The 15783-nt window shown below is 36.5% G+C and overlaps 1 protein-coding gene across 2 annotated transcripts in view; it reads left to right on the top strand.

Moving 5' to 3' along the window:
* FMN2 (formin 2) overlaps nucleotides 1-15783 on the top strand; it is a 398539-nt gene that overhangs the window by 168595 nt on the left and 214161 nt on the right. The gene's annotated exons all lie outside the window — the stretch shown is intronic.

The raw sequence follows: 15783 nt of genomic DNA, 5'->3' as shown, positions 1-15783 counted from the left end.
CTCATTCTCATGTGACATTATTATCTTAGTCCAGGCTACAATAACCAAGTACCCCAGACTGGTGGGTGATAAATAAGAGAAGTTTATTTCTCACAGTTCTAGGAGGCTGGAAGTTCGAGATCAGGGTGCCAGCATATTCCATTCTGGGGAGGGCCGTCTTCCAGGTCGCAGACTGCCATCTTCTCCGTGTATCCTCAACTGGCAGAAAGAAGGAAAGAGAGTTCTCTTGGTCTGTTTTATAAAGGGACTGATCCCATGCATGAGAATTCTACCCTTGTGACCTAATGACCACCCCGTAGGATCCTGTCTCCTAGTACCTTCACGTGGGAGTGAGGTTTGCAACATATGAACAGAAATATTTTCTGTTTGGAATTAGGGTGGTTCTTAATATTTTATAAATAGCTTTAGCGTCAATATTTTAATACTTGAATTCTACTGTACAATTGATGACCATTCTTATGCTGTATCCTCTTATGACATTTTTGCTGAGAGATACTGCCCAAAGGTGTATAGAGGAATTAAGTGTAAATTCAGAGCCTCCCTTAAGCTGACTAGAACCTAAGAATAGATTTAAAGCAGATTGAATTATCCAGTGGAATGCCAGTTTACCTATTAAAGAAATATGGTTTCAAGAATAACACAGACCTTATAATCACGAAAGCATTTAACTGGCTTTCTAGCTTACCCCTTTACGAATGTGGATTCTATTTGTTGGACTGAAAATCTTGTGTGGGATAATTCATAAATAGCACAAGCTTGGTATGCCTGTCAATTGATGAGTAACTCTTAATCACAATTTCAGTTTTTATTACATTGTTTTGATGGGGAGGAGACTTCCTCAAGCTGAAACATTTGGGGTACTAGTCATCGAAGAGAAGGCCAAGGCTGGCGCCAGGCAGTACTTGGTGTTTCTAAAGCTGGCAGATGTAGCCCAGTTAAGTCATAGGATGAAATCTGAAAATAATGATATGGTTCTTTCCTTCAGTCAAGTATTCAACTCGGGTTGAGTTGATAATGAGAACCTTATGAACAAAAGAGTCCGCCTGACATCTGTGTCTGTGGTAAAGCCAGTGAGAGTTCACTGAAAATTTGCTTGCTTTAACATGCAACGCTAGCAATAACATGGCATGAAAGGCGGTAGTTGAAGGGTCATACAGAATCATGCATAGACTTTATCCCATTAAGATGTTAAGTGATTCCTTTAGTCCCTTTGAAACCCTGTACACTTTTTTTTTTTTTTTTTAAATATGGCGGCTTTCCAATTCTAAAGCAGTAAGAGGTTGTGCCCTCCTGCAGGCAAAGTCCTGTTCTGGCTTGGTGTATTGTCTGCAAACAGGAGTTAGATGTGTGAATCGCTTGTGTCCTCTAGAGTAAACTTGACTTCTTTCAGGATATGCCTCCACTGAGAAATCCACAGAAGCATAAACATCATTGATTTTGGATATAGAAGTGGCCACAGAATTTATCTAGACCTCTAGTGTCATTTTTAAAAAATATTTTTTATTTCTATAGGTTTTTGGAGAACAGGTGGTATTTGGTTACATGAGTAAGTTCTTTAGTGATGATTTATGAGGTTTTGGTGCACCCATCACCCGAGCAGTATACACTGAACCTGAGTTGTAGTCTTTTATTCCTTACCCCCTCCCACCGTTCCCCCAAGTCCCCAAAGTCCATTGTATCACTTTTGATGCCTTTGCATCCTCACAGCTTAGCTCTCACTTATGAATGTTAGAACATACAATGTTTGGTTTTACATTCCTGAGTTCACTTAGAAAAATAGTCTCCAGCTCCATCCAGGTTGCTGCGAATGCCATTAATTCGTTCCTTTTTATAGCTGAGTAGTATTTCATCATATGGAATATGCCACAATTCTTTATCTACTCATTGATTGATGGGCATTTAGGCTGGTTCCATATTTTTGCAATTGCGAGTTGTGCTGCTATAAACATGCATGTACAAAAGTATCTTTTTCATATAATGGCTTCTTTTCCTCTGAGTAGACCAGTAATAGGACTGCTGGATCAAATGGTAGTTCTACTTTTAGTTCTTTAAGGAATCTGCACACTGTTTTCCATAGCGGTTGTACTGGGTTACATTCCCTCCAGCAGTGTAGAAATGTTCCCTTTTCACTGCACCCATGCCAACATCTATTATTTTTTTAATTTTTAAAAATATGGCCATTCTTGCAGGGATAAGGTGGTATCCCATTGTGGTTTTGATTTGCATTTCCCTGATCATTGGTGATGCTGAGCATTTTTTCATGTTTGTTGGCCATTTGCATATCTTCTTTTGAGAATTGTCTATTTGTGTCCTTAGCCCATTTTTTGATGGAATTGTTTGTTTTCTTCTTGCTAACTTGTTTGTATTCCTTGTAGATTCTGGATATTGGTCCTCTGTCAGATGTATAGATTGTGAACACTTTCTCCCACTCTGTGGGTTGTCTGTTTACTCTGCTGACTATTCCTTTTGCCATGCAGAAGCTCATTAGTTTAGTTAAGTCCCACCTATTTATCTTTGTTTTCATTGCATTTGCTTTGGGTTCTTGGTCATGAAGTCTTTGCTTAAGCCAATGTCTAGAAGGGTTTTCCCAGTGTTATCTTCTAGAATTTTTATAGTTTCAGGTCTTAGGTTTAAGTCCTGGACCCATCTTGAGTGGGTTTTTGTATAATGTGAGAGATGAGGATCCAGTTTCATTCTCCTACAGTGTCTTGCCAATTATCCCAGCACCATTTGTTGAATAGAGTGTCCTTTCCTCACTTTATGTTTTTGTTTGCTTTGTCAAAGATCAGTTGGCTGTAAGTATTTCACTTTGTTTCATTGGTCTATGTGTCTGTTTTTATACCAGTACCATACTGTTTTGCTGACTATGGCCTTATTGTATAGTTTGAAGTCAGGTAATATGATGCTTCCAGATCTGTTCTTTGTATTTAGTCTTGCTTTGGCTATGCGGCATTTTTATTGACAGGCAAAAGAAGACCTGTGAGTGTTCCGGTTTCCCTCTCAGTATCACACAGCTCATTAGTGGAACAGGTTGAACTTGCACTTGGGCCCCTTCATTAACCAGTATTTTTTTTTTTTCATTCAGACACACTGCTTCTCCAAGATTGTGCTTTTCTTATCACCAGCACTGGTTTCTCTAAAACAAAGTTTATGTAATATTGTAATAAACAGCAAGAATCATTTTCTCTCCTCTTCTTTGCTGTCAGTACTCTAGGGTTGCATTTACTTTGTAACATTTATATTTCAAAGTGCTCCGTTAGAGTAATTCGTGTGTAAGGCTTGGATTCTAGGTATCAAAGTTCTAATCCTGGTCCTGCTACCACATCTACTGAGCACCACTTGCTCAGTCTGTTATTTGAATACAGGTTATTTCCCACGATAACAGATGTGGAGCATTCTCGGCAACACATACATTCAAAAGGCAGAGAGGAGAAGAGGTCAGATTCTTTTTTTTTTTTTTTTTTTGAGACGGAGTCTCGCTCTGTCGCCCAGGCTGGAGTGCAGTGGCGCGATCTGGGCTCACTGCAAGCTCCGCCTCCCGGGTTCACGCCATTCTCCTGCCTCAGCCTCCCGAGTAGCTGGGACTACAGGCGCCCGCCACCTCGCCTGGCTAGTTTTTTGTATTTTTTTTTTAGTAGAGACGGGGTTTCACCGTGTTAGCCAGGATGGTCTTGATCTCCTGACCTCGTGATCTGCCCGTCTCGGCCTCCCAAAGTGCTGGGATTACAGGCTTGAGCCACCGCGCCTGGCCGACGTCAGGTTCTTGACTCAGTTTATTAATGCGGCAAATATAAGGAGGCATTCCAAAATAATTACCTGTGTATGTTTAGTATATAAAAGTTATAGTGAAGGCCTGAGCTGCTGGCTCTTTGGTAATGTTCAAACTGTCCTACAGTTATAATAGCTCTGAAAAAGTCTCACTCTGTGGTTTACACTAATTTGAAGTCTGAGAGGAAAGTGCCTTCCAGAGAAGATTTACCATTTGTGTGTGTGTGTGTGCTAGGGTCTGGGGGCACTGTGGGTTTAGGATCACCTTGAATCAAGCTTTGGGGGGTGTGGGGGGGTCCCTTCAGCCAGTGCTAACTGTATGTCCACGGAATGGGTTGGTTCCCCTCAGTATAGCCCTTTGAGTCCCATTTCATTGTGGGGTATGTCTAGAATCTCTATGATGAGTGGGTTCTGGGCTTTGATATTTGGCCCCTGCCACTGTGAAACTGTCGCAAGAAAGTTGACATTTGTTAGGACAGGCAGATACACTCAGGGCAAAAGCAGTTCGCGAGCTGTGTCACTTCTCTGAGTTCTCTCTTCATTTTGTTTAGCACGGTAATTCTTTATTATTTTGTCAGCTCTTTGATGTCTTTGTGATATTTTACAAACACGTTTCACTCAGCATTTTTAGCTGGTGTTAGTGAGGGACTGATTTCAAATGATTTTGGCCTGTTATTCCCATAAATTGATATTATAAGAGTATCCTACAGCTTCACAGTGGTAGTTTAGTTTTGTGAAAATTGATTAAATTTTTTTTACAACATTTGGTCCATATTTCAGGGGTCAGTGTGCTCTTCACACATCTTAGGTCCATTTTCATAGGTAACGGTAGTTGCAAAAGAATTTGCAATTCCATAAGGTTCAGCTTTATCCCCCGACAATGTCACGGTTAGATAGAAATACCATATAATTTATCATCCTAACTGGGATACTTTAAGACTGGAAGGGGATGTCATTGATAATGTTGCCTGGATAACAAATGTGAAGTGAAAACTTTTCCTTTTTTTTTTTTTTTTTTTTTTTTTGAGACAGAGTCTTGCTCTGTCATCTAGGCATAGTGCAGTAACGCAATCTCAGCTCACTACAACCTCTACCTCCCAGGTTCAAGCGATTCTCATGCCTCAGCCTCCTGAGTATCTAGGATTATAGCCACCTGCCACCACACCCAGCTAACTTGTGTTTTTAGTAGAGATAGGGTTTCACCATGTTGGCCAGGCTAGTCTCAAACTCCTGACCTCAAGTGATCTACCCGCCTCGGCCTCCCAAAGTGCTGGGATTACAGGTGTGAGCCACCTTACCTGGCCCCAAAAACTTTTCAAATACGCTAGTAGTAGTGTCACCCTACTACCAGATCGAACTGAAGCAAGTTTCAGACTGAACCCTCCCCACACACAGATCTTTATTACACTGGTATTTCTTGGCCATCTCAAGCAAAATAGTTTGAAAACCCTGCTTCATAAACTTGAGGTTGTCTAGCTCTCTCTTTATAGGGGCTCTCACCGTGATCTTATCTGAAAGGTTTGCTTCAGACATATACAAGCTTTGCACGGAGGTAGGAATCTGCTACCCTCATAGTCTGCACCAGACATCTAGAAACTCAACTCAGCCAGTGGCTGCACCCAGTACTGTTTAGGTCCTAGGCCTCAGGCAGCTTCCTTAAAGAACAAAGCTATTGGCCTCCAGTAGACTCTTATTCTAGCTATGGAAGAGGTAGTAGTGGAGCATCTCTAAGAGATTTCAGCTAATCCACACGTCCAGAATGACTTTAATTTCACCATTGAAAGCCCATTTCAGACATTAGTGTGCGTATTAAAGCCTCGATTGTTGATTTAGATAGAGATAGCTGAGCAGCTTGCATTAACTGCCTCTGGAGAATGGCCTTTCTTGCACAGTGCTGGTCAGCCATCCCTGAGGTGTGGTCTCTTAGACACTCCCTCTGCAAAAATATTTGAAAATAGATTACAGATCTCATCACAAGGAATACCTAATATCTGTTTAGCAGTCTTACACATTAAACTTATGGAAACACGTTTCGATATACTGCAGGGATACCAACCCCAGGGTCTGAATGGCTCTGGTTCCTTCCTGGCTTTTATATCTGTCCTGTCTAAAGCTAACTGGAATTATGGGCCCTTGGGCAGTGAATGCTATGTGACCTCCTTGCTGAAAGTTCTATCCTGTTTAAACATGATTTATGAAAATCATGTCTTAAAATTAAATGAGATAGTAATGTAAACTACCTAATATTCCATCAGAAATATAGTTGATACTGTCAATACAATTGTAGTTATTTTTATTATTTAATCTCTGAGCCTAATGATTGCTTTCCCAAACAGTTTATTTAAAATTATATAGTTAAGGGTAACTTGCAAAGACAAGACACAGGCTTTTAGATTTCAATCAGAAATGCCAGTGAGATCTCAGTGTTAATTATGACTTCTCATTGGAATCGTGTCATGTTGCTGCTGTTTTGATCTGTCATTTCCCTCCCTCAAAAGGATTCAAAGCTGAGAAGCCTTATTCTGATAATTGTCTAGGAAGAAATCGTCCTAATGTAGCAGGTACCAAAAAGAGAACTGCTGTTGGCATACAGGATACATATTCTTTTTAAAATTTGTTTATTTATTTTTGTTTTTTATTATACTTTAAGTTCTGGGGTACATGTGCAGAATGTGCAGGTTTGTTACATAGGTATACATGTACCTGGGTGGTTTGCTGCACCCATTAATCCGTCATCTGCATTAGGTATTTCTCCTAATACTATCCCTCCCTTTGTCCCCTACCCCCTGACAGGTCTTGGTGTGTGATGTTCCCCTCCCTATATCCATATGTTCTCATTGTTCAGCTCCCACTTAGGAGTGAGAACATGTGGTGTTTGGTTTTCTGTTCCTGTGTTAGTTTGCTGAGAATGATGGTTTCCAGTTTCACCTATGTCCCTGCAAAGGACATGATCGCATTCTTTTTTACAGCTGCATAGTATTCCATGGTGTATGTGTGCCACATTTTCTTTAACAGGATACATATTCTAAAATCTTTTATAATCATATCTTTTTATTAGTATTTGAAGAGATGGAATTAGCTGTTGGTTTGAACTTTGCTTCTTCTGCCTCCTTCCCTCTAATATTCTTGGTGATAGTTGTGTAAAATTGTCCAGAAGAGGGTAGTTAATTCCCACTTTATAGTGGAGGCAGTTGAGGTTTATAGATCAAGTCTGCCTAGTTCTTTACCTCCACAGGGCCAGAATGGACATCCAATTTTTTTGACTCCTAGTTCAGGGCTGTCTGCTCTGGGCAGTGTATTAGCTTGTTACTGAATGAGGCATGTATTACCTAATAAAATTAGAACATGCAACATATGCAGAAACAAAACTGGCAAACAGGCATAATACTTTTGGCTACCAGTTGTTTTATTTTTAGAGTTGAAAATAAATTTATCAGACTTTATTATGTTGTGTCATATTATACAAATTTTGCAGTTTGCATATTGACTATGAAATTTTTTCACATCTGTGAATTAAATGAGGATAAAGTTCTTTGAAGAAAATTATTAATGGAGTTCCTTGCTCTTGATTGAACCAAGCGAAGATGAATGAGATACAGTCATATGCCACGTAACAACATTTTGGTCAACAACAGACCATGTATGTGATGGTAGTCCCATAACATTATAATGGGGTTGAAAAATTCCTGTCACCTAGCTAGGTTGTAGTGTATCACGTTACTTTTTCTAGGTTTAGATGTGTTTAGATACACAAATGCTTATTATTGTAAGAGAATTATCACCAGTGACTGAGTCAGCTGACACCTTGATCTTAGACTTCCCAGCTTTCAGAATTATGAGAAAATGTATTTCTGTTTAAGCACCCCAGTTTGTAGTGTTTTGTTATGGCAGCCCAAGCTGTCCAACACAGATTTGAATCTCAGCTCTGCCACTGACTGACTGAATAAACCTGGGCAAATTACTTTATATCTCTAGTCCTCAGTTTTCTCATGAGTTCAAAAGGCCGTTAAGTGAGTTCTTCTTGTACACACACCCGCACCCATATTAAGCTCTCAATCAATGTTAGTTTCCTTCGTGTATTTCTTAGGAAATGACCTATGTCTGCAGGCTTTGGAGGTGTTTGAAACTTAGGGCAACCAGTGAGAGAGATAACTTAAAGGTTTTTTTTTTTTTTTCCTTTTTTCATTGCCCTGAACAGACTCTGTGATAAGCCTTTGCCCATGGGACAAAAGGAGGGAGTAGAATCCAGAATCCATTACTTCCTTTTTTTTTAAAAAATCAACTGTTGGTTTTGATTCAGGGGTACATTTGTAGGTTTGTTATCTGGGTATATTGCATGATGCTAAGGTTTTGGGTTTGATTGATCCTGTCGCCCAGGTACTGAGAAGAATACTCAATAGTTAGTTTTTCAATCTTTGTCCCTCTTTCTCCCCCATCTAGGAGTCCCCAGTGTCTATTGTTGCCATCTTCGTGTCCATGTGCACCCGGTGTTTAGCTCCCAGTTATAAGTTAGAGCATGTGGTATTTGCTTTTCTGTTCCTGCCGTAATTCGCTTAAATAGCCTCCAGCTCATCCATGTTACTGCAAAGGACATGATTCTGTTGTTTTTTTGGCTGTGTAGTGGTCCATGGTGTGTGTATACCACATTTTCCTTGTCCAGTCCACCGTTGGCACACACCTAGGTTGATTCTAAGTCTTTGCTGTTGTGTATAGTGCTGTGATGAACATATGAGTGCATGTGTCTTTTTGGTAGAACAATTTATTGTTACAGAGACCAAAACAGCATGGTACTAGTACAAAAAGACACATCGACCTATGGAAAAGAATAGAGAATCCAAAAATAAAGCCACACGTCTACAGTCATCCAATCTTTAATAAAATCAATAAAAATAAGCAATGGGGAAAGAATTCCCTATTTAATAAATGGTGCTAGATGGCTAGCCATTTGCAGAAGAATTAAACTGGACCCCCCCCCAAAAAAAAAAACCTTCGGCACATATAAAAATTAACTCAATGTGGATTAAAGATTTAAATGTAAGACCTCAAACTATAAGAGTCACAGAAGAAAAACTAGGAAATACCGTTCTGGATATTGGCTGTGGCAAATAATTTCTGACTAAGTCCTCAAAAGTAATTGCAGCAGGAACAAAAATAGACAAGTGGAACCTAATTAAACCAAAGAGCTTCTGCACAGCGCAAGAAACTCTCCGCAGAGTAAACGGACAACCTACAGGGTGGGAGAAAATATTTGCAAACTATACATTCCATAAAGGTCCTTTATCCAGCACCTATTAATATAAGGAACTTAACCAATTCAACAAGCAAAAAATAGCCTCATGAAAAAAAATGGTCAAAAGATGAAGCCATAAAAAAAAAAAAAAAAAGAGAGATCTGTCCTTTGCAGGGACATGAATGGAGCTGGAGGCCATTATCCTTAGCAAACTAACGCAGGAACAAAAAACCAAATACCTCATGTTCTCACTTATAAGTGGGAGCTTAATGACAAGAACACGTGGACATGTAGAGTAGAACAACACACACTGGATCTTTCAGAGAGTGGAAGGTGGGAGGAGGGAGAGGATCAGGAAAAATAACTAATGGATATTAGGTTTAATGCCTGGGTGATGAAATAATCTGCACAACAAACATTCATGACACAAGTTTACCTATGTAGCAAACCTGCACTTGTACTCCTGAACTTAAAAAAAAAAAAGAGAGAACTGCAACTTTAATTACAACAACATATAACAAAATGAATTTTGCTATAAGCCAATTGATATAAACAAGAGTTAAGTTCATATGGCATATTTCTGGTCACTTTTAAATAGACCCAGAACACTTCTAATATTAAACATTAAAGTACATGTAAGCTATACATACATTTAATAAAGACTAATTTTTAAAGATGGGCAAAAGGCATGAACAGACACTTCTCAAAGAAGATATACAAGTGGCCAACAAACATATGAAAAAATCTTCCACATCACTAATCATCAGAGAAATGCAAATCCAAATCATTATGAGATAGCATTTTACACCGGTCAGAGCAACAGGTACTAGTGAGGCTGTGAGAAGAGGGAACAGTTATATACTGTTGGTAGGAGTATAAATTAGTTCAGCCACTGTGGAGAACAGTGTGGGGATTTCTGAAAAAAAAAAAAAAAAAAAAAAAAACATAAAACAGAACTATCATTAGATCCAGTGATCTCATTACTGAGTATATATCCAAAAGGAGCTGTTACTTCTGATTGAGGTGAGAGTGAGATAAGAGGGAAGACATGGAAGTTAAGTTCAGGGGGATCATGTCTGAGGCAGATTTGATTGTTTCAGAGTTTGGCTTTTATTTTTCAGTCAGTTTTCAGTTACACTAGCTGAAATGCTTTTTAATACTGGGCTGCACCCATTTCTGATTTTTGAATACAGATAAATGTGAGACTTATCTAACAACTCTTAGAAGTTGAGCATGGCTACATGTTTGGACTATGTTTTATCTGCAATGAGGACAACTTGTTTTGGAAACTTGAAAGGCTAAAGTCTCCCTTAACTGTGTGATTTCTTAAACATTGTGTCTGTGCTGTGAGAGTCAGCCAGAATTCATTACTGTTGGCTCTGTAAAGCATGTGAAGGTAGTGGGGGAAGAAGTTTAGCTTTGTTGGGGAAATGAATATTGGTGTAGGCCATGAGTAGAATCTAAGTAGAGATATAGACAGATGCTTTTATTTCTTGCTTTGACATTTTATTTTTCCTGATAAACTAGTTTCCAGCTAGAACACTTTCATCTTTTTTTGCTGATAGCCATTCTAACAGATGTGAGATAATATCTCATTGTGGTTTTAATTTACATTTCTCTGATTAGTGATGTTGAGCATTTTTTCATTTATCTGTTTGCCATTTGTATGTCTTCTTTTGAGAAATGTCTGTTCAGATCCTTTGCCCAATTTCAATAGGGTTATTTGCCTTTCAGTTATTGAGTAGTTTGTTATAATTTTAGACATATATATGTATATATTATAATATTCAAATATATAATATGTATTATACTATATTATATATAATATGTAATATATTATATATCATATATGATTATATTATGATATATAATATATACAATAAATATAATATAATATATTATATTATAATATATTATAACATATAAATATATAATATATTAATATATCATATAATATGTAATATATTATAATATGTATTATATATTATATATAATATGTTATATACATAATACATATTATATAATATGTATGTATAATATAACATTATATAATATGTATATTACCTAATATATTATGTAATATGTATATCACATAATATATAATATGTATATTACATAATATATTATATATAATATATAATATACATAATATATAATATGTATTATATATTCAAATATCATAACATATAATATGTATTATAATATGCATTTGAATGTATATATTATATATTATATATATTATATAATATATAATATATATAATATATTTAATATATATTAATATATATTTAATATATATATTATATATTATATATATTATATAATATATACATTCAAATGCATATTATAATACATATTATATATTAAAATATATATTTTTATATATAAAATATATAATACTATACATATTATATATAATATTATATATTATACATATTATATATATAAAAATATATATGTATTATATATATTCGATATTAGCCCCTATTCAGTGCATAATTTGCAAATGTTTTCTCTCAATTTGTGGTTGTCTCTTTACTCCTCTTTACTACTCTTTACTCTTTACTCCATTAATTGTTTCCTTTGTGTGCAGAAGCATTTTGATTTGATGCCATCCCATTTGTCTATTTTCTACTTTCATTGCTTGTGCTTTTGGGTCATATCCAAGAAATAATTGCCCAGATCAATGTCATGGAAACTTTCATAAACCTTATGTTTTCTTCGTGTGTTTTATAGTTTTAGGTTTAAGTCTTTAATTCCTTTTGAGTTTATTCTTTTATAAAGGATGAAGTAAGGATCTATTTTCATTTTTGTGTATGTATGGATATACAGTTTTAATAACACCACTTATTAAATAGGCTATCCTTTCCCCATTCTGTATTCTTGCCACCTTTGTTGCAAATCAATTGACCATAGGTATTTGGGTTTATTTCTGGACACTCCATTCTGTTCCACTGGACAGTGTGTCTATTTTTATGCCAGCATCATGCTGTTTTGAATCCTATAGCTTTGTAATATATTTTGAAATCTGGTCATGTGATTTTTGTAGTTTTGTCCTTTTTGATCAAGATTACTTTGGCTATTTGGGTTTTTTTGTGGTTTCAAATAAATTTTAGGATTGTTTTTTCTATTTCTGTGAAGAATGACATTGGAATTTTGATTGGGATTACATTGAATCTGTAGATTGCTTTAAGTAACATGGCCGTTTTAACAATATTGATTCTTCCAATCCATGAACACAGCGTGATCTTTCCTTTATTCATGTCATCTTCAATTTTTTTATCAATGTTTTATCATTTTCAGTATACAGATTTTTCATTTCCTTGGTTAAATTTTCTCCTAAGTATTTTTTGATGCTATTATAAATGGGACTGTTTTCTTTTTTCTTTTTCAGACTGTTGTTAGTGTATAAAAATGCTCCTGATTTTTATAGGTTGATTTTTGTATCCTGCAGCTTAATTAAATGTATCGGTTCTAACTGTTTTTTGATAGAGTCTGTAGGATTTTCTATATATAAGATTATGTCATCAGCAAGCAGGGGCAATTTGACTTCATCCTTTTCTATCTGGATGCCTTTTATTTATTTCTCTTGCCTAATTGCTCTGCCTAGGATGTTCAGTACTATGTTGAACAGATGTGGTGAGAGTAGGCGTTGTTGTCTTGTTCCTGATTTTAGAAGAAAAGCTTTCAGCTTTTCACCGTTGAGTATCTTGTTAGCTCTTGGCTTGTCATATATGGCCTTTATCATGTTAAGAAACATTCTGTCTATACCTCATTTGTTGAGAGTTTTTATCATGAAAGGAGTTTGCCAAGGATGTGGAGAAAAGAGAACTCTTACACACTGTTGGTGGAATGTAAGTTAATATAGCCATTGTGGAAAACAGTGTGAAGATTTCTCAAAAAATAACAATAGAATTTCCGTATCATCTAGCAATTTCACTACTGGGTATATACCGAAAGGAAATGACTTCAGTATGTCAAAGAGATGTCCATACTTTTATGTTCATTGCAGCATTATTACCAATAATCACACCTCGGATAAACCTCATTGTCTTCAGTACTGCAACGGCACCTCATTGGCTTTGATACTGCCACAGCGCAAAGCTAATTGTATTGTTATTCAAAAGAACCAGGAAATGGAAACAACCTAAGTGCCCATCAACAGATGATTGCATTAAAATATATAACATATATACACAATGAAATACAGTTAAAAAGCTAGATAATTCTGTCGTTTGTAACAACATGGACAAACCTAGAAGACATTATGTTAAGTGAAATAAGCCAGGCACAGAGAGACAAATACTCTACGATCACATTTATATGTGGAATTTTAGAAAGTCAAAGTAATAGAGGTAGAAAGTAGAGTGGTGGTTACTAGAGGCTTGGGGGACAGGATGGTTGGGGAAAGGGGAGACTTGGTCAATGGGTACAAAGTCTCATTTAGATAGGAGGAATAAGCTCTGCTGGTCTATTGCATAGTATGGTGACTATGGTTAATAATTATTACATGTTTCAAAATAGCTAAACAAGAAGGTTTAAAATATTTAAGATGACGGATATGTTAAATAAATAATTAAATCACAAGGACACGTCTTTAAAAATCTGGAAATAACCTTTTGACCCCTAGGAACTTTGCAGGATATATAGATATATATTTTGTGTGTGTGTGTGTGTGTGACTCTGTTTGCATGCATTTGGATAGCCTACACATCTAGCACTTCTTTCACCCTGCTGGGGTTGCCACTGAATCATGGTTTTCTGATGCAATTTTGTACAGAACAAGTTGTATGTTACAAACTCCAGGTCCTTTTCATAGAGTCTGGCTTCATTCTTGGAGACACAGGCTTTTTCACTTGCCTATTAATTACCATAAGAAAGTTCATTCATCATGGTTTGTTTATTTTTGTCATATTCTCAAAAATTCGCCTCAGTGTGAGCCCTGTTGTTTTTCCCCACTAGACTTTTCAGTGTCTGATTTTTTTTTTTTTTTTAACGAAACTCAAGTTTATAAGGGTTGCTTAGAAATTGCTTCATGCCCCTGTTTTTTAAACCTTTTTATTAAAGTGTTTTCCTCACATGGGATGTAGAATTTTAAGACCTGTTTATTATATTTATTGAGACATTAAAAATGTACTAGATGCTGTTGGGAGGTTTAGTGAATGGTTTTCATTGAAATGTAAAGTCACTTAGAATTAGAAATTTGAGAAGAAAGTAGGCTCCAGTGAGCCTGTGTAACCTTTTCATCAAGTGTAGCCTTGTAGTGGAGAAAAGTGCACGTGAGATACTATGCTTTCACAAAAACCTACTCTCAGAAATTTAATATGAGAATTTCTTTTATTTTAAAATATGAGTTCATTACCTAGAGTTTTTTATAAAAAGAAATACCTCATATGTCTTTTGAAGTCACACATAGATTATTAGATCAAGGTCAAATGAATTATAATGTCTTTTATTACAAGTTCAGCAAAAAACTTGGGTTGAGCTTAGCTTATATTTTTAATGACATTGTTCCATAGTTGGACTTTTTGATTATACTTTTATGGGAAGAAAGAACACAGTACTTGGGGTTGTACCAAAGCCATGAGCTTTGCATATGGTTATTCTTTTCCCTCATTGTACTTACTGTCTGAATTGAGAATCATGTATTTGTTTGTTTTGGCCAACCTCTTGACCCTCACTAGAAGGGTGACTCTGTGAGCCTGAAGACAGCCCACTGCAGCTCAAGGCCTTCCTCCCTGTAATGTTGCATCTGTTCTTTAAGATCACTGGGTGATTGCAGATGGAATTGTCCAGGACCACATGGCGCATGCATGGAGATAGAGCCCAAGTTTGACCACAGAGCACTTAGTGCTTTAATCACATCAACTTTGACCCTTGAACTACTTTGCGTAAAAGGTGTGGTTTTTGCAAAAGGATTCCTTTGGCATAATCCCTGAGAGGGGTCGGATTGGCACTGTTGTTTTGGGGCAAGGGGAAGCCCCTTTGATAAGTAGAGTTCTGTTTGTATTTCAGAATTGGGTGATTGAAAGTTCTTTGTGTTTTGACAAGCACTTCTCCAGCATCCCGAAGTGGATCCTCTCAGGATACTCCCTGGCCACCTTTATCCAGTTGGATGAAGTCAGGATTCTGAGAGTTCTGGAGAAGATGCAATATTTGACACTTTTCACCTTTCCGTTATGGAGCCGCATGTGTTCTATTCCTGTGAGGTATATTCTACAAATACAATCATACTCCTTCCTCTCAGCTCAGTGTGCCGAGACGTCAGCTAAGACATCAAAGTCATGTAATGACATGTTATCTTTTGGCATGGCTGAAGCAATGGTATTTCATGCTGTTGACTATCTTCCATCTTCTTTCATGGTCAAACATGAATACAGCAAGATCTTTATTTTCTCAACCAAATACCTCTGAATACATTTTTACATGAAACAATTTCAGTCAAATAATTATATGCACGTGATTAAGAAAATAAGTTGTACAGAAAGGCCTATAATGGAAAAAGCACAATTTCCAAGTCTCTAAGAACTTTGTCATTTCTCTGACAGATTGTAAAGGAGAGAATTTTTCTCTTGCTTTAGCCACTACAGAATAATAGCAGGCTCATTTGAATGAATGGTGGAACTTAAGAGGAGGATTCTCTATCATTGTCAAAAACAGCATGAAATTCTTACAAATTAAGTTGTGAAGAGAATTTCTGAATTGAGGAAGACATTAAAATAGATTATCTGCAAGATTCCAATTAATGCTATTTTTATGATTCCAAATTTAAGATAGACAATTGC

This window comes from Macaca fascicularis, chromosome 1 (genome assembly GCF_037993035.2).
Source record: "Macaca fascicularis isolate 582-1 chromosome 1, T2T-MFA8v1.1".
Lineage (NCBI taxonomy): Eukaryota > Metazoa > Chordata > Mammalia > Primates > Cercopithecidae > Macaca > Macaca fascicularis.
The sequence above is the reverse complement of the archived record's forward strand: the minus strand, read 5'-3'. Positions and strand labels throughout refer to the sequence as shown.